The sequence below is a fragment of the Acomys minous genome (assembly GCF_964271855.1).
Source record: "Acomys minous genome assembly, chromosome: 8".
In the NCBI taxonomy this organism is placed as follows: Eukaryota; Metazoa; Chordata; class Mammalia; order Rodentia; family Muridae; genus Acomys; species Acomys minous.
In genome coordinates this window covers 92,195,626-92,219,366 of record NC_140489.1, presented here as the reverse complement: position 1 = coordinate 92,219,366, position 23,741 = coordinate 92,195,626, and the positions used below count along the sequence as shown (strand labels likewise).

The following is a 23,741-nucleotide window of genomic DNA, read 5'->3' as shown; positions in this document are numbered from 1 at the left end:
TAATGAGCAGGCCAGTACCTAAGTAGTGTGAGGCTGAGATTCTCTGTCAGTGGGAGATCTTAGGAGGACAAGGAATGGAGGAGACGAGCTGTGCATGTTAGCCAGCTGCCACTGTCACAAAATACCTGAGGGAAAGGTATTACAAGGAGAGGTTTATTCTGGCATAGGCTTTCAGTCGGTTGTTGGCTTTAATCATTGTTTCTGGGTCTCTCGTGAGGCAGAAAATTATGATGGAAGAGTCTGGCAGGGAAAAGCTGCTCACTTTGTGGTAGATGGAAGCATGTACACACACACACACACACACACACACACACACACACACACACACACACACACACGTATATATATATGCAACCCTCATCCCTACAAAGGTACATACTCGGTTCGATATACCTTGGGTAATCTACCCCTTCTAACAAGTACTCACTTTCTAGAGCTCTGCCACCTGCTAATAATGCTGCTAGTGAGTGAACAAGACCTCTGGTCTTTTTCCCTTCCACTTTCCGTTCCTCCCTCCGTCCCTCTTTACTGTTCTTCTTTCCCTGTCTCCTCTCTCTGTCCGTTCTTCTATCCTTTTCTCCCCTCCTTTCCCTATTCATGTCTGCTCCCTCTTCTCTTCTCTTCTCTTCTGTTCTCTTCTGTTCTCTTCTCTTCTCTTCTCTTCTCTTCTGTTCTCTTCTGTTCTCTTCTCTTCTTTCTCTTCTTTCTCTTCTCTTCTCTTCTCTTCTCTTCTCTTCTCTTCTCTTCTTCTCCCCTCCCCTCCCCTCCCCTCCTCTTTTGTCCCCTCTCTTCTCCTTCCTTCTCATCCCCTTACCCCTCCCCTCATTCCTTATTTTCTCTGCTCCCCTTCTCTTTCCTAGTCTCCTTCACCTTCCCTTGTCTTCGGTCCCTTATCCACCTCTTCTGTACAACTGACTAAAATGAAATCACTTTCAGTGTTAAAGTGGTGAAAATAAGTATAATAAAAATAGAACGCCTTCCCATTTCCACATCATAAGAATTCTTGTGGTTCAGAAGGGGATTTTTATTTCTGTTTCCCTTCAAATTATCCTCATTATAAGTATTGCCAGAGCCTATGAGTGAAGCAATGTTCAGGGTGTGTTGGATTTAAACGGCAGCCCTTTAAATTCTATAACTGTCCATATACAGTGCTTAAGATGGTTTGTGGTGTTAGATGTACGGTGAGAGCTTTAAACGTGTTTTTTTTTAAGTCTTGGGATTTATGTGAATTTCAAGAAGACATTTCAGTTGAGTTTTTAGCCCACTCAAATTAAGCCTCAAGATCTAAAATAAACATTAGCTGGAAAAATATGTCAAATTGAGCTTCATTAAGAATGCAGAGGTCTGGAAGGAATGGAACCTTACAATAGAAAAAAGCTGGGCCTAGTGAAAATCCGTGACTGTCTCTGAAGCCCAGAGAGGCTGCATAAATAGAAACCAGAGGAAAATCCATGGGAGACAGAGCCTGCTGGCAGGAGAGGCATGAACCTGTCCTTACCCAGGCAGGCAGGTGTGAGTGGGCGCAGTTCAGGTAGAGGGCCTAATAAACTGGTGGAGGTTGAGTGTGGGCTAATGGGGCAAGAAGCCCCTGGAGTTGCTGAAAGGTGTTAGGACAGATTCCTTGAGTGCCATGGACGCAGTTGGGATGTGGAGACAGGAGGAAGGCTGAAGGACACAATTCCACTCTACCTGTATCCCCACTGCAGATCAGTGCAGATCTTCAAGGCTGTGCAGTTGTTTCTCTCGCCACAGCACAGGTGACAGTCCCTGCTGCAGCTGAAGGAAAGCTGGAGGAATGCTGTTCCTGGAGGATGGGAGGACCATGCTCTGATGCGAAGAGAGTGTGTTACAGGGTCCCAGGCTTGGATGCAGATGGAGACGAAGGATTCTCTCTGTATTACAGTGTCTGATGTGATGTCACGAAGCAGGTGTGTGTGTGGGGAGGGGGAGATAAAGCAGATAAATTCAGAAAGTTTGCCGGGCGGATGGCACGAAGCCTGGATTTTAGAAAAGGCAGCAACAGAATGCCTTCACACTGCTGCTCTGGGCAGTGAGTGTAGAGCTCACAGGGGATGTGTATATGAGGGGGCAAATATGCACTTGAGATGGTTAGTCCTGGTTATCCACTTGACATACGGTGGGAGAGGGACTCTCATTTAAGATTGCCTCCATCAGGGCTGGCCTGTAGGCATGTCTGTGGGGACATTTTCTTGATTGGCAGTTGATGTAAGAGGGCCCGGCTCACTGTGGGTGCTATCTCCTTGTCTAAGTTAGGGTTTCTATTACTGCAATGAAATATAATGACCCAAAAGCAATTTGGAGAGCAAGGGGTTTATTCAGCTTAGGCTTCAGCATTGCTATTCAGCACCAAAGGAAGCCAGGACAGCAACTCAAGCAGGGCAGGAACCTGGAGGCAGGAGCTGATGCAGAGGCCATGGAGGGGTGCTCCTCACTGGCTTGCTCTCCATGGTTTGCTCAGCTTGCTTCCTTATAGAACCCTGGATCACCAGGCCAGGGATGGCACCACCCACCGTGGTCTTGGCTCTCCTCCATTGATCACTAATTGAGAAAATGCCCTTACAGCTGGGTCTCATGGAGGTATTTCCTAAATGGAAGCTCCTTCATCTCTGATGACTCTAGCTTGTGTTAAGTTGACACACAAAACCAGCCAGTATGCTCTCCTATGCTGGTGGGCCTGGAGTTTACAAAAAAGGTAGAAGGTACATAAATGTGACTCTGAAAGCAAGCAAGTAAGCAGCATCCCCCTACGGTCTCTGCTTGAGTTTCTGCCTCAAGTTCCTACCTTGCTTCCTCAAGATCAGTGGTGCTCACCTTTCCTGATGCTGTTACCCTTTAATACAGTTCCTCATGCTGTGATGATGCCCAGAGATAAAATTATTTTGTTGCTACTTCATAACTATAATTTTGTTATTGTTATAAATCATAATGTAAATATCTGATATGCAGGATATGTGACATGGGAATCCGCAAAGGGGGTCAGGATTCACAAGTTGAGAACCACTGCCCTAGATCATGAACTGTGACCTGTAAGTCAAAACAAACCCATCCTTCTTCCAAGTTGCTTTTGGCGACTGTTTTGTCATAGCCACAGAGTAGCAAACTTGGTCAGCACTCTTACACTGTACATCATGAGAAGAGGGTTTCCCTCTGCTAGAGGAAGAAGATAGGTAAAAGAAGGGAGGTTGGATTGGACTAAGAGATTGTTTTCTTTATTTTGATATGTAGCTATCTGTACACATGTAAATGTGCATTACTACATAGATGCAGAAAGGCAGGTGTCTATACTAAAAAAATATGTTCTGGAGCCCACTAAAATGCCAAGTAGACATTGGGACTGTTCTGAATGGGCATTTAAAAATTATTAAAATTTTTACATATACATTTATATTATTACACATATATACAATAAACTACCTATAGCAAGAAGAATCATGAAACAATCAGGGATTATGTATATATATGTTACATTCATAGTGTTTTGGCTATTTATATTTGGCAGCCTTGAAGAAAACATCTTTCCTATCTTGGTGAGTCTAAAATTCTGGATGTAAATCAATATCTAGAATATCTCATCATTATCAACTTAAAACATCTATCTAGACCTAAAAACATCTTAACTCCTAAACAACTAAGCTTAATTGTAAAACTAAACTATCTGGTCTCCAACTCCATCAGAGACTTGAGAAAGAATAAAATTAATTACCTAAGTATACAGGGAATGCAAGTTAGAAGCTTCCCAAATGAAAACATGACAGAGATGGTTGGCTGCCTGAACAGTCACCCAAAATTCTCTTTATATAAGGTTGGAGCATTATCTTCAGCCTTTTGGCCTAATGTATCTGACAGACATATCTGTAAGGCAGAAACTATTGAGGACTAGCTCAGCCTGTCTTGGCAGAGTTTGGCCATTGACTCTTCCTGCATCCAAGCTTGCTCATTTTTAGGCAGAACTCAGTTTGTGGTAGAAATGAGGACATTTTACCCAGTGGCTTGTTTGTCACATTTAAAGCCATGTCCATAAGGAGATTCTTTGGTGCTCATCATCTTCATTGAGGTAGGCTGGGTATTGCCAGGAGTTAACCTGTCTTATTATCAAAGAACATTTAAATAATGAAAACATCTTTAAATGTTATATTCTATATGTCTCTGTGGGTTTTTAAAACCTTATTTAACTATTTTACCTTATCTGTCATAGAATCATACACACCTGTTACACCTAGGATGTATATTCTTGTGATTAAAAATAGACTAGTAATAGATATGACCATGATTTGATCAACTAACAATTAACTTTTATTCTTAATTATCATAAACAGCCTACAATAGCACTTTCAAAGTATTGGAAGTAAACCTTGTATTATAATTGAGGTGTTTGGGTACAATACTGAAAATTACAGTAGAAATATATATGATATGTGTGAAGAATAATCTTAAATTTGAATTCTCTACCAATATATCTAAAATTAAACTGATACTGCATCTATATAGAAAATTCTATACCAGTGAATTAAAAACCTTGTGATTAACAATTAAGGCATTAAGTTGAGGAGTAGATTCACTAATCTACTTTTAGTTCTATCTTCCCTATATATTTCTATATTCCCCTTTCTTTCTTTTCGACCCCTATCTCCAAACCTAAGAATGAAAGATAAAGGAAAATGGAGACATCCCTGAGTCTAACCTAGTTTTCTCTCTAAATAATACTAACAATAACTTATAGCCAACTCCTAATGAAAATAAACATCTATCACCCAAGAAAGCAACCCAAAACCTACCCAACCCCCTTAAGGGAAATGGGATGTCATTCTCTAAAGGTTTCTTCTGTCTGATTTGGGACAAATAATAACTTTGTAGGGGCCTAAATAAAATTGGGGAAAATGGTTAAACAAGCAAGGAATTGCATTCGTAGTCCGGTTGAGAAATTCTACGCTTAATTAGAATCCTGTGTAGGACAGTCTGAAATGCTGGACTAATTGGGATTGGAAGCTTTCTTTAAAGCTGTCCTGGGAGTTGTCCTGTTCTGATGAGGCACAGTAACCGAAGCACTTGGTGCTGGAACATGAAGGATGCAGCATGTCAGTGTCCAGCATGCTGAGAGCAATGAATCTTGTCAGTTCTGATCCAGTGTCTGTGTCCAGCTCTTTTGTTCTGCAAACATAAAATTTCTCACAAGCATTATGTAGTCCTAAAATTATGAATGCATAAGGTATGCGCAATGCACAGAACAATTAAGTCTGGTTCTCTGCTCTTTGTACGTGCAGAAAAAAAGACATCTGTAAATCTTCATTCATGCCACATGAAGAATGGCATCTAGTAATAATTCACAGGGATTCTGTAGCCAACAAGAAGCATTGTCTATGCATAGACACTGAATGTGGAATTTTTAATAGTGATGTACAAGGTATGAGTGTTCTTACTGAACAAATCTAACAAGATCCATAGGATTTAAACATCAAAAGGGAGGAGGGAAAAGTGCATCAAACATCAAGGATGAGGTGGCACCAAGGATAGGGTAGCTCAAGCTTTGCTGAGTTTGGGGCCCTAGTCTGGAAGAGGGTGGAGAGAAGTCCGGCTTGTTTTTGGTTCAGGGGATTGTATATGGGAGACTTGATGATAACCTTCAGCCAAGCAAAATGAGCCAGGGAGAGAAAGGCAAACTATACAATCACACAAATATGATAATAAACAAGTTCCAGAATTCCTGGTATCTAAGGGCTGAGATGTAAGTGGGTGGGGAAAGGAGAGATGTGGCCAAACACAAACTCTCTGTTACAGGATGGATACATTTTGAGGGTATACGATATAGTTTAGTGTTCATGGATAGAATGCTATATTGTGAAGTTGAAATTTACCAATTTGCTTCTTAAACCACACTCCTACCACATGTGCACAGAGGTGACCTGTGAGGTAATATATATGTTCACTAACTTGGTCATGGCAATGATTTAATCACGCTGGGTAGCATAACTATACACACTTTTATTAATCAGTTTAACAGAAAATAACTCCCACCTCCACCCCCACTGGGGCTGCAATCTCATCTCCATCACCAAAGCTGCACCTCCCTCTGAAAAGAACTTGCTGCTTGAGCTACCACAGGTGCAAAGACTTGTGCTTCTGAGTGGAATGTGTGTGGCTTGTTAGAGGAGCCACATAGGCAAAGCCATTTCTAACCTTCAGGACCTTTGTACTCATATCAAAATCACCTGTCGTAGAGTCGTTCCATGCGGATTTCCTGAGCTAAAGCAGATGACATGGTGTGAGTTGAGTAAATCTCAGCGTAGACCTTCAAGAAATAGCCCGTATTTTCTCTAGCATCTTGGTTAGTCTTTTTTGTCAACTTGACACAGTTAAAGTCGTCTGGGAAGAGGAACCTCAACTGAGAAAATGTCTCCAGCACACTGTCCTGTAGGAAAGTCGGGGGGGGGGGCGTTTTCTCAATTGATGACTGATGTGGGAAGTCCCCGCCCACTGTGGGTGGTGCCATCTCTGGGTTGTATAAGAGAGCAGGCTGAGCAACAAACCATGGGGAGCTAGTAAGCAGCCTTCTCCCATGACCTCTGCTTCAGTTCCTGCTTCCAGGTAGGTTTGTGCCTTAAGTCCTTTCTCTGACTGTCCTTCATGACATGACAAGGACTTATAAATTGAAATGAACCCTTCCCTCCACAAGTTGCTTTTGGTCGTGGTCATTATTATAGCCATTGAAATATATCTAATAGACCTCATCTTGGAGGGATAGGAAAACCCATGGGCGTGAAACCCATCCATGGAAGGGGGGCAGAGCCCAGGCCCTTCTATTCCAAGTTGAGAAAGGCATTTCTGAGTGCACAGAGGGATGAGGGAAGCATCTGTCTGTGGTTTTAGGCAGCAGAATAAAATATACACAGGCTATTCCAATTACACTGTGCCCAGTGTGCTACCACGGGCTGGAAATTATGCACAAACTAGTCAGAATGACCTTCCACTTTGCATCCTCAGCGCTGTGCTCAGACCTCACTATTAGTGTCTCTCACACACTGGGAGTGCTTTATTTTCTCAATCACTGCCTGTTGGTCTCTGAGCTCAGGATCATAACATATGGTATTTTTAGCTCCCAACACAGTGCCCAACATAATGTTGGCAGTCAATCAGAACTCCGTGGATTGATTTGTCTAATTTGAATGCTCCAGGAAATTTGGAAAATACATGATTGAGATCCTGATATTTACTTTGGGAGAAGATAATATTTAGAAATTGATCAGTCTTTGCTAATCGTGCAAAACAGGCCCTTCCTTTGAAATCTGATTTCGATACACCGTCCCTCAGGGAGATCCTATTAGCATATGACATTTCATTGCTGTGTGTCAGCCTTTCCCCAATTATGCCTCTGTGCTAGCAAATCCATTTATGTTTCTTTCCAAATAGAAGGCTCCATGCTCAAAGCATTGTTTCTGTGTGGGGAAGATCAAACTGTCCTCTAGTGAAAGGTGATTGCCAGACTGAACAAAAGTGTAAGACATTCGTGGTGGCTAATTTCATGTTAACTTGACACAGGCTGGAGTCATCAGAGAGGCGAGAGTCCCAGCTGAGAAAATGCCTCCACAAAAATGGGGCTGTAGGCAAGCCTGTAGAGCATTTTCTTCATTAGTGACTTATGTGGGAGAGCCCAGCCCATTGTAGGTGGTGCCACCCCTGGGCTGATGGGCCTGCATTCTATAAGATAGCAGGATGAGCCAGCTAGAAGTAACAAGCCAGTAAGCAGCACCCCTCCACCTCCTTTGCACCAATTCCTGCCTCAAAGTTCCTGCCCTGTTTGAATTCCTGTCCTGACCACCTTCAGTGATAGACTGTGGATGTCGAAGCATAAGACAAATAAACCCTTTCCTCCCCAACTCACTTTGGTCATGGTGTTTCATCATAGCAATAGTGACCCTAAATAAGACAGATAGTGTAGCCCATTGTTAATTTATAGTATTCAGCCCATTAAACCTTCTCAGAACTGTGCAGTGTGAAATGATACAGGTGACTGTGCCCACTGTGCAGATGAGAAAACTGAGCCTCATGTAAGTGAATGACTGGCTGACTACTGAACTAGAACAAATCCTGTGAGTCCAAATGAGAGGTTCCTTCATATCCCTTGGCAACATTAGGGAATAACCCGGCTCTTCTAGGCATTTTCACTCCTTGGATGCCCTTGTCAGTATGCTTTGCTGCCTTTATTTTTCTGACTCATGGAAACCCTCATTAATACAGCCTCACCATTATTCTTCTGAATGTGCGGTGTCAATTGGCTTGAATATAGCTGAAATAATTGGACTGTGGGGGGTTCCAGGCTGGGAGTTTATTGTTAAGTCAGCTGTCACCAGCTCTTCATCAACTGGAGGGAAATCAGCCATACAAAGAACTGTCCCTCCCCCTCCCCTGTCCTGTGCAGCGTCAGCATGTTAACAGGTGGTCTTAAGGAATACCGATTCTGTCCCCTGGATTCCCAAGAACGAGAAACGTCTTCTGGGTCAGCACAACCATGGACTTGTTTGATCTCTGTGTTGCAGCCAAGGCTGCTATTCTTTGCTCAGCCTAAGCCATCTGTGAGGATTAATCTTAATAAGGTCTAGAATCTCCCAAGAGTCCAACCTCTTACTCTATTTGTGAGGAATTTTCCAGATTGGCTTCTTTGAGATGGGAAGACCCATTGTGGTGGTCTGAAAAAAAATGGCCCCTCTAAGCTCATAGAGAGTGGCACTGTTAGGAAGTGTGGCCTTGTTGGAGTAGGTATAGCCTTATTGGAGGAAGTGTGCCACTTGGGGGTGTCTCAGATGCTCAAGCTAGGCCCAGTGTGGCTCACTTCCTCTTTGCCCTGTCTATCAATCCAGATGTAGAACTCTCAGCTCCCTCTCCAGCACCCTGTGTGCCTGTGTGTTGCCATGCTACCTTCCATGATGATAATGGACTAAGCCTCTGTCTGTGCTTTAAGCCAGCCCCAACTAAATGTTTTCCTCATAAGAGTTGCCATGACCATGGTGTCTCTTCACGGCAATGAAACTGTAACTAAGGCACCCATCTCGAAGGAGAGTGGCACAATCCATGGGCTGAGGTTCTGGACTGAATGAAGAGGAGACAGAAAACTGTATCCATGTTCCCATGTTTCATGATTACCATGGGGTCAGCTGCCTCAAGCTTTTGATGTCCTGTCTTCCTGACATAATAGACTCAAAGGGTGAGCCTCCCCCAACCCTTCCTTGATTAAGTTGCTTGTATTAGGTATTTGTCAAAAACGTTAGAAAAATAACTAATGTATGTTTATTATAAGAGGCCCATGTTTCCAAAATCATTACTGAAAGAAAATACATTGATTGCATTGTTCGTTCATTCATTCATTCATTCATTCATTCATTCAACCAGTCTTCATTGTTTCTGTGCTTGGTAGCAGGGACCTGCCACTGCTTGTGGATAGAAAGGTAAATGAGGATTTCTGTCTGATTAGGTCAAGTTTACAGATAATACACAGAGGTACACACTAGATTGTAGGGATTTTTAAAATCCAGGGAGCCCTGACAGCCTGGGATGGGGTGGAGTCAGATGGTTATCTTCCAACTGAGTCCATGGAACTAAGTGTGAAAGACCTGGCTGGCCAGTAGGGGGCCACCAGGCTCTTAATGAGCCAGATTTAGAACCCGGGTTTTCATAGTTCCTGAGGATTTTAGAATCCTTTACACCTTCCTAGGGGGCTAGCAGAAATCCTTGTGTGAATAAGAACTTGAGGCAGGGGTTTTGGGTCTGAAGAAAGACTTGTGGCTACAGTCTCTACAGGCCCTGTGGGATACTGAGGAACATTTAGCAGAGTATGACATGGGAGAAATTCTAATCTGTGCAGCTATGCAGTCATAGAAAGCAGGATTTGGAGTGAGGCATAGACACTTGTGTCCAAGGAAACATTCTAGGCAAGTAGAGAGAGTAGGACCAAGAGCCAGATCACCAGATGTGCCAGAGCCTAAGACACAAGGATGTCCAGGCCTGATTTTTGCTGCCCACGGATTCTGTGGTCTTGAACACAATATGGCACTTGTTTTTAACATTCTATCTGTCTGTCTGTCTGTCTATCTATCTATCTATCTGTTTATCTATTTATTTATTTATATCAATGTAGCCCGGTGATTCCTTTATAACTGTCCTCGCATAGCACTGAGATCAACCCGTTACAAAATGAGGATGGAAGATGTGCGTATAGCAGGGCACTGAAAGGTTGGATTGACTATCATTACTTAAAGTGGAGGTTGGCAGGCTAGGGCCTGGAGACTAAATGCAGCTGTTGCCTGCTTTCTTAAATCCACAGCCATACTCCTGGTATGTGCATTGCCCATAGCTGCTGTCCTTCTGCAGTGATGGAACTGGTACGGCACCAGAGACTCCACAGCCCTTCACAGCTGAAATACTTGTTATGCAGCCTTTTATGGATGAAGTTTGCTTTCTGGTTTAAGTCATGGACTGTGCCATGTTTAATTATTATATGGTGAAGGAAGATTCCAGAATATTCTTCATTAGGATCAACCCCTGCAGGGCTCCCTCTTTTAGCCATGGATTGGGAGGATCTCTTAAAAGAAAGGACCCCATGGCTTTGCAGCCCTGCCAAACTCTTCTCCTGTGCAGAGTTCCCAAGGACCTCCAGTCTGGGTCTTGCTTCTTCAGAAGGAATGCAAACAGGCGCATAGCCATGGGGCTTGCTTTGAAGCACTCAGACATTTTGCTCCCTTTTTTCTCTCTTCTTAGCTGGTAGTAATTTTAACCTCATTGTTGGTCATTTCACTCATTTCCCAATTTCCTGGAGTAATTTTGTTTCTCGCAGCAATTTTCTTCTCTCTATTCCAATTAACAACCTGTGTAATAATAAATGGAAACTAAACCAAATTATGGTCATTACTGCCCCAGTTTTCATCTCCAGCCAGCAATGACATTGTCATTTCTTTGGTTCAAATCTCTTGGCATTTTCTAGCCTCCAAGGATAGCAATTACACATTTATAGTCAGAAAAGAGCAGAGGGGAAACCCGCCTCCCAGGTTTGCCTCTTACCCCGCCGTTCCTCTTTCCTACAAAGGAAACCAATTTGGACTAAGTTTTTATGTGAAGCTTCCAGCAGTCCTTAGCTCCAGAAATATCAGGAAGATTTAGACGTGGTACGTGCTATTAAATATTGTCTGTGTTTAAAGCAAACAGTGAAACGTGAAGCCCAGGCACAAATCACCTTTATTTCTCACCTCATTTTCACTCACTAAAATAAAGCCTGCTCCCAAGCCAGTGGTGGAATGCACTCTGGAGCGGAAAGATGCCCTTACTGTCCATATCTATTTATAGTAGACGTGGTGGCGGGAGGTGGTGGTGGGAGGAAAGAGATTTGGTGCTGTCAGAGCCCATGAAAGTGAGACTCTCTGTGTGCACATGCATGTATGCACGTGTGTGTGTGTGTGTGTGTGTGTGTGTGAGAGAGAGAGAGAGAGAGAGAGAGAGAGAGAGAGAGAGAGAGAGAGAGAGAGAGAGAGAGAGAGAGAGAGCGCTCAGCCCAGATATGCCTGCACTGTTACTGAGTCACTTAGGAACTTCCACTGAACAACTGGAGACAGGGGAAGGGGTCTTCCTCCTCTGCTCAGGACTTATTTGTTCTTCATCCCTGTGTGGGGTCAGAGCAACCTACCCACTCTGGGTTTCCCTGCTGCATGTGGTCAGGTAGGCTGTCTCAGCCTTTGCCTGGCTTTACCCACTGAGGTGCACTAAGCCCTTCAGTCTGGATCGGTTCTCTTTCTAACAGCTGCTATCTCCCCAAGGGACTGGCTGTTTCCACGGCATCCCACTGGCCCTATCACTGGTTTTTGTTGTGAAATCATGTCTGTGGGAAAAGCCAAGGATGCAGGAATGAGTGTGCTAGCGCCAAATGTTTCAGTGGCCCAGTCTTTGTCAAGATCGGTGTCCTGTTTATGGCACCTCGCCTCATTCTCTCTGAAGATGGGACCTAGATGTCCCCAATTACACCTGCTCACTTCCTAAGTCCCACCACCTCCCACCATGAGAATTAGCCTCTCCTTTATTTCCCCATTCACATCTCTCTTTGCTAGCCAATCCTGACCGTCCCTCAGGTGGGCCAGCTGTCCAATGGCATGGGATCTGCTCTCTGCTTGGAGACCATAGGTGGCTCAGTTAGGCCCATTCAGAGGGCTGAGAATCCTGGAATAAGGAGCCTGGCCTTATGCAAGGGGAAACTCCTGCCAGAGAATTTTGGGTAGGCGTTGCCAAAGCAAGGTCAGGCTTTGGACCATGTAATCTGACAGTGCTGTGGAAGTTAGATCCCAGAAACAGTAAAAGCAAACAAGGAAGTGAGTTAGGCTTTAGACATAGTACCACCTCGAGTTTAGTCTTCAGCTCAGTAGGTAGGTACCACCTAACCCACCACAGGGCTTAGACATCATGGGGAGGGGGGGGGATGCTTCAGTCTACTGTCAAAGGGTGATTGATGGAAGCTGCAATGCTGGGATCACAGAAGCCCAAGGATGGGTTTCAGCTCTCTAGCTGAGGCCTGCCTGATGAGTCACCAGTGCTAAGCCTTTCTATCACCCAGTTCAGTGATTCTCAACCTTTCTAATGCTATGACCCTGTAATACAGTCCCTCAAGTTTGGTGAACCCCTACAATAAAGTTACTTTCATTACTACTTCATAAATATAATTTTGCTACTGTTATAAATTGTAATGTAAACGTCTGTATTCTCCTATGGTTTTAGGTGACCCTTGGGGAAAGCACCATTCGAGCCTCTTAATGGGGTCATGACCCACAGGTTGAGAACCTCTGACCTAAGCAGTAGTACAAAATCACCCCAGGTGGTTTTCCAGTCAGATTCCATCGACTTCCTTCACCAGAGCACTGGATGCTTGTCCCCCATTCTCAGCGACAGGGATGAGTCATGTATGTCCAATTCCATACACACATGCCTAAAACTCCTGGAGACCCTGTGGGAACCAGAGGGCCCTCCCCCACTATGAATCATTTTAACCTCTGAGTGACCAAGGGATAATCATTGGAACATTTGAGCCTCTTTTCCCACCCATACCAACATGTCCTTGTTGGATGATGACAAGAATCCGATGAGATGCGTTTCATGCTTTACCACAGCACAGTCCAGGCTGGCAATAAGTGTGACCACATAGCACAGGGCACAGGGTGGAGGTGGGGCAGTTGAGAGCAAGAGGGCTCTCCATTGCCTACCAGCGTCCTCCTCCCTGCAGGAACTCCATGCCCCATGAGACTTCTGGGAACAGTTGAGTGGAGTCAGTAGAGGCTAATCCCTTCCTCATTCCACCATTGTGTCTGCCTTCCTCTTCTGTCCCTGGATCTGCCTTTTCCTACTGAGACGGAGAAGATGGATTGCCCTCTTGAAGACTCATCAGTCACTTCACCACCCTCCTGACCTGTGACAAGATTTAAGCTGTCACCTAATTTGCTTCCCATTAAGTGCAGGCACCTCTTCACCCTTCACCTTTGGCAGAGCTTGGGGTAGGAATGAGGAAAGAAGTCAGGAGCCAGGGAATCACCAGCTTTCAGGGATGCCCTGTGAGAGTTCCTGCCCTCTAGCGGCTATGCAGAGATTCTCAACCTGGGGTCAAACGACCCGGCACAGGAGCTGCCTAAGGGAAAACACAGGTATTATATTACAGTTCACAACAGTAGAAAAATTGGTTACGAAGTAGCAATGAAAATAATTTTATGATTGGGGGTCACCACAGCATAAAGACCTGCACTGAAGGATCACAGCGTTAGGAAGGTTGAGAGCCACCAAACTAATTAGACTTACTTGGGGCAGGGCCTGGGTTACTCTACCGACCACCACTCAGAAAAGGCCATTTGGCTAAGAGAGCTGAGGAGAGTCCTCTGGGAGTCACTGGACCTGTGAAGTCCTAGCTTCCTGGAAATCTTTCTGTCCGGTTCCCTTGAAATGCTTATCTGAAAGATCCTGGCCTGTGCACAGACTATCGAGCAGTCTTCACTCCCCACCCGCTGGGCTCCTGGGATAGGATTCGAAGTAATCAGCCTTTGCATTTCCAGAAGCCCTAAATCCTCTTTGACCTGCAGAGATTAGCCTGTGAAAAATTGCCTGTAACTATTTCTTCCAGTTCTTTCCTGGCTCACTCATTTCTGTGGGGATGCTGGACCACATGTTCTGGGATGACTGCTCCTGAGAGGCTGCTAGTCTGGGCAGCAGAGGACTGGCCTCAGTAGTTACCTCCCCTTGTTTACTCGGCCCCAATTGTAGTGGCTAGGAAAACATTATCCTTGTGATGGACGTGGCCTCAGAAGATTATACCATGATTTCTATTTACAGATTAGGAAACAAAATTTCTCCCTAAAATTTAAAACGTTATTGGAGTGTGTGTGTGTGTGTGTGTGTGTGTGTGTGTGTGTGTGTGTGTGATGCATACACACATGGGGGCAAGTGCCTTTACCTACTCAGCCATCTCAGCATCCCAGGAAACCAAATCTCAAGCTTAAGTAAGTGACTTATGAAAGATATTTGTCCAATAAGAGCCAGAAGCTGTGAGAAAATTTAGGTCTTCTTGCTCCCGTGCTGCCTGTAGTGACAGAGATTAGTTGTTGCTACAGATGTGTAGTTCTAGGGTATTTCATAGAAGCAGGATTGTTTGTAGAGCCAGAGTAGAGCAGTTTACCATGAGATCCAAGAAATCGAGCTGCAAAGTGAGTCCTCAGCACTTGTTCACAGGACCTGGTCTTTCTGTTGACTTTGCCTAAGTAAGCTGTGAGCTCCTACACGTACAGCTGGGGAAGAGCTGGCCTCTTTCCAATCTCACATCCTCATCTTCTTCTCAGGCCAGGCAGTTGGTATGGTTGTGGACCTTCTGAGACTAGCCATGAAGACTTCACATGGAGACCCTTGCTTGGTTGCAACGGGGTGTTGCAGCATGGTCTTTATCAGCTTGGTGGGTGTCATTCAGTTACCACCTGATTGTCTGAGATCGGAAGGAGTTTCAGGAACTCTGTATGGTGGTTTGCATTAGAATGGCTCACAGAAACTCCTATTTTTGAAGCTTGGTCTTCAGTTGGTGGAATTGTTTGAGAAGGATTATGAGGTGTAGCCTTGTTGGAGGAGGTGTGTCTCTGGAGGTAGGCTTTGAGGTTTCAAAAGCCCATGTCATTCCCAGTCTCAGTCTCTCTCTTTCTCTGTCTCTTTCTCTCTCTGTCTCTCTCTCTGCCTTGTGGTTGTGGATCAAGATGTAATTGTTCACTTACTACTCCAGTGCCATGCCCGCCTACCTGTTGCCATGTTCCCCATAGACTCTAACCTTCTGGAAACATAAGTCTTTCTCTTATTTATTTTTAAATTGCTAGGTTACTATGAAAAGACACTATGAACATGGTAACTTATAGAATAAAAGATTTATTGGAGGCTTTCTTCTTGATTTGCAAGCATAGGGCAAGTAGGTAGAAACAGTGAGAGAGCAAAAGAGAAAAAGAAACTGGAAATGGCATGGGCTTTTGAAACATCAAAGCATGACCCCAGTGACATACATCTTCTAGAAAGGCTGCTTCTATCCTTCCCAACCAGTCCTAACAAGTAGGGACCAAGTATTCAAATGTATGAACCTTTGGGGAATTGTTCTCATTGAAACCACCACAGACCAGAAATTAAAGGCTTTGGTCATGGCAATAGAAAATTAACTAAGACACCCATTCTCTGTTTCCTGTGTTGACCCAGATGCAGCTAGATTACCAAGGCCTTTGGCCAGAGGTCACACAGCATGATAAGGAGTCTCAGAGCATGAGACGTCAAGAGTCAATGTGTGGTACATGAGAGATGACAATGAAATGCACAGCGGCTGAGCTAGTCTGGGGTGATGTCTTCCAATCCTGAGCAATTCATGGTACGAATGAGGTACTTGCTCTCAGCTGATAGATAGGTGGAGTTCTCTTCACTTAAGAAAATAGCCAATGCCATTCACCTACCACTCTAAACTGTTTGCTTTATACCTGTTTGTCACACTTGTGTGGCTTTCTGAGAACTATGCGAACTGGGACATTTCTGAACCTTATGTTACTGTGTGGTATCCAAGCCAAAGTTGGACCCAAGCCACAGTTCATGGAGGGCTCTTAGGCTAACAGTTACCCAAGTTGCAGGTGCATCTGACTGCAGATCCACATGGCTTTACTGTCACAAATCCCACCACTTCAAACCAAGTTTTCATCATCCCTACAGAAGAAAGGCAGAAATAATTGTTTTTTGTTTGTACATAAACAAGTCTAACAAGTCATCGTCATGCCTAAAGATGATCAAAGTGTGAACAGCCACACAGAGTAGAGGGAAGATGATGGTGTTTGAAGTAGATAATCATAGACAAGAGGGCTGCTTTGTTCTCTAGATTTTTCTGACATTCACTGTGTCTATCTGTTTTAGATGCTTTATTCCAAATTCCACATAATAATCCACCTGATGTTAGTAGAAGGTCCATTGAGAGGTAAAACTTTCAGGGTTTTAGATAAACTACCAATCTTTGGCCAGAGAGCCAGTAAATAAACAGTAGAATTCCCTGAACATGCTTTCAAGGGTGGAGACATGGTAGAGATGGGAAGATGTAGAAAAGGGTGAGCGTTGAACTTCTTGTGCCTAGAAATGTCTTGTTCTGTCTTCTGAGCGTCCTTAAATGAAACACCAGAACAGAGACCAGGGACTGCTGTTTGTTTTTTATTGATTGATTGATTGATATGTCTTTATATTGAGAATGTCACTAAGTTGCCAGTCTGATCCTGTACTTGCCCTACAGCCAAGGCATTCTTCCCCAGCTTCCCACGTAGCTAAGATTACAAGCCTATCCCACCAGGCCTTAATAAGGACTTTAAGGTTATCGAAGGAAGAAGAGGCTACATTTTCATAGCTTGTTCTCCTTCTGTGATGAACACCATGTCTCAAAGCAACTTGGAGAGCAGAGGGTTTATTTTACTTACACTTTCACATCACAATGGGCTTACATCTAGTTGACAAAACTGCCTGTACTCAAGATTAGCAGAGAACATCTCATAAGGTCGATTATGTGTGAGGAGCACTCAGGAGGCATTTCTTCATGCGTTACAGAGAAATATTGGCATTAGTGTCATTTGGTGTTGATAGTTGGAACATCGGGTTGATTAACTGTGCTTCTTTCCCATGACCCCACCCATGAGCCGATCCCATTCCCTTCCCTGAGTCTTTTTTCTTCTTTCCTTGTATTCCCAGCCTGTAGGCATCTTCAGGAAGTATTCCAATCATCTTTGTGCTCAGGCCTCCTCGTGGCCAGTTGGCAGCTTCTACATCAGCCAGCTGTGCGTTCTTGAGTAACTCATTAGCCCGCTGTGATTCAGGGATCTATGTTTTCTTTTCTTTTTTAAAAATGTATTTTATTAATTTATTCATATTACATCTCAATGGTTATCCCATCCCTTGTATCCTCCCATTCCTCCCTCCTATTTTCCCCTTACTCCCCTCCCCTAGGACTGACAGAGGGGGACCTCCTCCCCCTGTTTATGCTCCTAGGGTATCAAGTCTCTTCTTGGTAGCCTGCTGCCTTCCTCTGAGTGTCGCCAGGCCTCCCCATGCAGGTTCTATGTTTTCAAGTCAAGGTTGGCAGTGTCAATAGGAACCTTGCCCTGTCTACCTAAAATGCTGTTTTGGTTTCCCGAGTGTAAGAGAGGAGAGAGGGTTTGGTGAGCTGTGTGTTGGTAACCAGCTGTCACTCTGCTTTCTCCCTTGTGCTTCAGATCCTCCCTTGTGCCTGGAGTAGGTGTGGTGTTAATGATTTTGAGACTCCTTGTAGCTCTCTGTGTGGGGAAGGCATGCCATCAAGATCTAGTGAACAGGGGCTCCATTTCTGGAGTCAGACTTGGGCTGCCAAAGTCAACAGTCCTATTGGTTGTACGACCTTGAGGAGCTACTTAATCTTTCAGGGCTCCAGTCTCTCCATTACAGTGAGGGAAGGAAAAATGAATGTTTGAGAAAGCAGTTCACGGAATTAATGAGGCCATGAATATAACGTGACTAATATACCTCCTGGTGTTATCACTCAGTAAATGTCTCTGTCCTTGCATTGTATTTGGAAGTTCTGATAAAAAAAAATCACCTGGTATTTGCCTCATTTTAGTGACACTATTAGGTACTAAAGGATGTAAGAATAAATGAGTCTCAAGGTCAATGGCAATTAAAAAATGAGAATTAAAATAAGTTATTAAAATATAGCATATCAGAAAAATATCAACACTGTGAATTCTTTCAAAGGGTAATGGGGTTGCCTTTCTTATTGTTAGTGGGAACACAAGTTGGATATTTGGAGGGAAAGTTCATAATTTCTTTCTTTAAATCTTCTTTTTGGAATTTTGAGAAATAACCTTCCTAAGTAGCCTACACAGTCCTCTAGTCACCATCTTCCTGCCTCAGAGTCCTATGTGCTAGTATTACATGTGTTGCCTATAATTTCTACTTGAATTTAAAATGTGAATGCACTTTGAATCTAGCAGTCCCACTCTCAGTATCTGCCCTAAGGAAAACATTTGCATATGCAAATTCTGAGACATTTACAGAAGTTTCCATTGCAGTATTGCTTATGAATAAAACACTGGAAAGATAAACCCTAAATATTTATCAGCAAGCTGGGGCAATACATGGCCCAATTATACTATGAAAGACCATGAATCAATTAAAATGAAGGGATATCTGTGATTACTGACATGAGATCTCACAATAATTGTATTAAGCATAGAAATAAAATATTGTATGTAACATTTATAATCCTCCCAAAAAGAAAAAAAAAAGGACAAATCCTCTTGATTTTGGGTTTCTAAGTGAAACAGAGAGAAAAGCTCGATGAATACTGTGAAACTGACAACATTTTCCCCCGAGGAGTGACTGGAGTTGCAGAGGTCAAGGGGGCTTTTAAAGTACTTTCTTACCATTGCCTTAACTTTTAACAAATTCTTACATTCATATATTATTTGAGTAATAGTAAAATAATGATAAATAAGTAAGCTCTCAGGAATTCTGCTGTAATTATCAATGTGACTAGAGCAAGGATTTGTATCTTGAAGCTGTTTTGACATTCTTTTTTTAAATTTAATTTTATTAATTTATTCATATTACATCTCAATGGCTATCCCCTCCCTTGTATCCTTCCATTCCTCCCTCCCTCCCATTTTCCCCTTACTCTCCTCCCCTATGACTGTGACTGAGGGGGCCTTCCTCCCCCTTTATATGCTCATAGGGTATCAAGTTTCTTCTTGATAGCTTGCTATCCTTCCTCTGAGTGCCACGAGGTCTCCCCATTGAGGGGACATGGTCAAATATGAGGCACCAGAGTACGTGTGAAAGTCAGACCCCACTCTCCACTCAACTGTGGAGAATGTCCTGTCCATCGGCGAGATCTGAGTAGGGGTTTGAAGTGTACCGCCTGTATTGTCCTTGGCTGGTGCCATAGTTTGAGCGGGACCCCTGGGCCCAAGTCTGCCTGTCATAATTTTCTTCTTGTAGATTTCTAGGATCCTCTGGATCCTTCAACTTTGCCATTCTCCCATGCTTCTCCCATCTAGAGTCCCAATAGGATATTCTCCCCTCTGTCCCAGTTTCCTGGTTAGTGAAGACTTTCATGGGACATGCCTCTTGGGCTAGTATGCAGATATAAGTGAGTATATACCATTTAACTCTTTCTGCTTCTGGGTTAACTCACTCATTATGATCATTTCTAGTTCAGTCCATTTGTCCACAAATTTTGGGAACACCTTGTTTTTAATAGCTGAGTAGTATTCCATAGTGTAAATGTACCACAGTTTCTTTATCCATTCTTCTACTGAGGAACACTTAGGCTGTTTCCATGTTCTGGCTATTATGAATAAGGCTGCTATGAACATGGTTGAGCAAATTTTCTTGTTGTGTGCTGGATCATCTTCTGGGTGTATTCCAAGGAGTGGAATAGCTGCGTCTTGCAGAAGCCCTATTCCCAGTTTTCTGAGATAACACCAGATAGATTTCCAAAGTGGCTGTACTAGTTTGCATTCCCACCAGCAATGAAGGAGTGTTCCTCTCTCTCTACATCCTTGCCAGCATGTGGTGTCACTTGAATTTTTGATCTTAGCCATTCTAATGGGTATAAGATGGAATCTCAGAGTTGTTTTGATTTGCATTTTCCTGATGACTAAGGCGGTTGAGCATTTCTTTAAGTGTTTCTCAGCCATTTGATATTCCTCTGTTGAGAATTCTCTGTTTAGTTCCCAGCCCCATTTCTCAATTGGGTTATTTGGTTTGGTGGTGTTTAATTTCTTGAGTTCTTTATATATTTTGGATATTAGACCTTTGTCAGATGTAGGGTTGGTGAAGATCTTTTCCCAGTCTGTAGGCTGTTGTTTTGTTCTGTTGACAGTGTCTCCTGCCTTACAGAAGCGTCTCAGCCTCATGAGGTCCCATTTATTAATTGTTGACATTAAGGCCTGTGTGTTAGTGTTCTGTTCAGGAAGTTGTCTCCTGTGCCAATGTGTTCCAGCCTCTGTTTTGACATTCTGCAGTGGAACTTTTTCTCCTTCACTTGTTATGGTTTGCAGAAGTTCGTGCTGCTGTAACAAAGTGCCAGGGACTGAGTAGCTTATAAACAACAGGGATTTAGTTCCCAGGAGGTTGGAAGTTTAAGATTAAGGTGCTAATATGCTTGGGTTCTCCTGAGAGTTCTCTTTAGGGTTCAGAGTTCCAACTCATGGTGAATGAGACAAGAGAACGAAGCTTCTCTCGTTGCTTCCTATAAAGATTCTAGTTTCGTTTTCAGGCTCCTTTGCCATGAACTAAATGGCTCCCAAGGCTCTACCTTCAAACATGATCATATTCAAGGTTAGAAGTTAACATACATAATTGGGGGCATCTCACTCCCAGCCCAACAGATTCATGTCCCCCTTGCACCCAAAACATATCCATTCTGTCCCAACAGTTCTGAAAAATCTTACTCTCTTCCCCTATCAACTCTGAAACCTAACATTCAAATTCTTATTTAAATACCACCTCCATCAGTTAACGGTGAGACTCAAAGTACAATCAATCCAGAGGTCAAATTGCTCTTTGACTGTGAATCTGCCAAAGCAAACTGACAGTGTGCTTCCCACAGGCAATGGTGGGATAGAGGTGTGATAGGCATTTTTCAATCCAAAAGTAGAAATGGACAAGTAGGAAGTAGGAAGCAGCCATTACTCCCAAGTCAGCCTAACCCTTACCAGGGCAGAGCCAGTAAACTTTGTGTTTTAGAAACAATTATCTTCAGATTAGAATTGAACCATCAGGTCCACTGAGGCAATCCACCCACCAAAGCTCTGGCAAGCAGAAGTCCAGTGCCTAGGATTTAGCTGGGTAGTGTGGAGTCCCCAAGATTTTGGGCAGCCTGGTGTCTGTGACTTTGGGTAGAGGCTGATCTGTTACAAGTGGTATGATGGCTTCCCACCGCCTACTGATCAAAGGGGGGCAGCTCTGATGCCCTCTAAGCTGCCTCTAAAAATTCTTCCCATCTGGAAGAACAGTTTTTTCGTAGATGAAGGAGATCTGTGCTGTCTGACATGAAAGCTTTTCTGTAGTTCTCTTCTTCAAGCCCTTCAATTTAAACTTGAAAAGGTCCTGATGGAGTACATGATGAAGAACGTGGTCCCACCCAAGAGACTCTTCTTGACAAATGTTCTCCAAGCCATAGGCTTATCACTGTCAACCACACCTTTTCACATTTTCCTATATGGATAGGCTGAGAATTTCCCAAATATTAAAGTCTAGCTCCTTTCAGTTAGAAATTCTGTCTTCAGGTTACTTTTCTTGATTTTATTATAAGCAAAAAGGAAAAGCCAGGCCCATTATTGCAATATTACCAGTATTCAGAGGACTCACACAGCCCAAAGTTGCCATGTTTCTTGCGTCTCTGCATTGAGGCTGGCACATTGGCGATTAGACTGGTGAGATGACTTTGTCTAACGACCTACAGACTGTCTGTCAATCCAAGTACAATGCTTAAGTTGCATCAGGGTTGAGAAGCCATTACTTCAACCAAGCTAGAGGTGTAAGTCAGCAGCTGAGCTCTCAGACCATATCCTCAGGGTACTGGGCTCCCTATTCTGAGAGTCAAATGCTGTCTTTGGAAGCATAAGTCCCACAATGAAAGTATGGTAGCATCAGTGAGAAACACTTTTTGGGGGGCTGCAGGGATTACTCAGTAGTTAAGAGCACTGGCTTCTCTTTCAGAGGACCATGGTTCGATTTCTAGGACCCACATTGTGGCTAACACCCAACTGTCACTACAATTCTGGGAGGGGGTGTGTCCTGGAGCCGTCTGACCCCTCCCCCCATTTTGGCCTCTGATAGTACCAGGCACATACATAGTGTACATACATGAAGGCAAAACACTCAATACACCTAAAGATAATAAAATAAAAATAGAAATAATCACTCAGCATGAGGAATTGTACTAAAGGGTTGCAGCATTAGGAAGGTTGAGAACCACTGCTCTAGAGGAACAGAATCAAGAGAACAAAGACCTATCTATCTATGTATCTATGTATCTATGTATCTATGTATCTATGTATCTATGTATCTATGTATCTATGTATCTATGTATCTATGTATCTATCTATCTATCTATCTATCTATCTATCTATCTACCTATCTACCTATCTATCCATCTATCTATCCATGCATCCTACTATCTTGTCTGCCTGTCTGTCTATCTCTATTAAAAGTGGTTTAGTAAATAATCTTATGCAATGTGGTCAAAACAATCTAACAACAGGTGCTGGTGGTCTACCTGAGGGGCCGACAAAGCTTTGTTCTTGAGGCCAGGTGCCTTGGCAGTCCTAATCTAGAGCATTTCTGGAGAGCCATTTATTCTCACTCCAGTATAAGACTAGAAAAGCTGGTTACAGCATCAGCAAGAGAGTCTGCATACTGAACTGCCATATGTTATAGGAAACTGAACTCTGATCCTCTGGAAGAGTAGCCTGCATTCATAACCATTGAGCCAGCTCTCCTGCCATGAAACATAATTTGTAACAAAAGGTTTCCAGCTATGCTTAGAGAAGAAAGCATTTCCCGAGAATCATCATTTCTTTTACTAGCAAGGCTGCTGCAGAGTCCCTCCCTCCTCCTCCTCACTCTACACTCCCCCCACCCCACCTTGTGTATCCTCTTTAAACTATCTGTTACTGAAGGTGCAGGACAGTTTTGCCACAGCCCTCTCTTGTCTCAAGTCGTGGCTCTGAGCCCATGAACTCTCGTTCCCTCACAATGGGAGGAGAGCACATCATAGCTGGGACTGAGCCTTCAGGGTAGACGCTAGGCTCATTCTTTTGGTCTGTTTTCAGTTTTCTTTGACTCTGAACTTGTGTTTTGCTGTTGTCACCTGCCTCAGGTTGGTGACCCTCCAAAAATCCTGTATACTCTACAGTCTATGCATGGAGTTTATCCAGTGGAATAAATTCTATGTACATCTTAGAGGGAAAAAAGTATGTTTAAAAAGATCAATTTCCAAATTCTCCCACAGGATGGTTTTTCTGGAGACAATAGACAGCTGCTTAAATTAATTAAGAGCAAAAACCGCACAAGGATGAGTCTGTTCCCTGTTGGGCCTTGGAGTCTGGGAGGCAAAATTATTTTTTCCATGCTAAAAAGGTTCCTTTTCAGAAGACTAAATTACTAACTTTTAAAAAGAAAGGATCCCT

General features: G+C 43.5%; 1 long non-coding RNA gene across 1 annotated transcript in view; it reads left to right on the top strand.

The window, feature by feature from the left end:
• The first annotated feature begins 9,084 nt into the window (after positions 1-9,084).
• Positions 9,085-23,741, top strand: part of LOC311603369 — a 225,862-nt gene continuing 211,205 nt past the window's right edge. Inside the window, exon 1 of the long non-coding RNA XR_014781075.1 lies at positions 9,085-9,217. This is a non-coding gene — a long non-coding RNA (uncharacterized lncRNA). The remainder of the gene's footprint in view (positions 9,218-23,741) is intronic.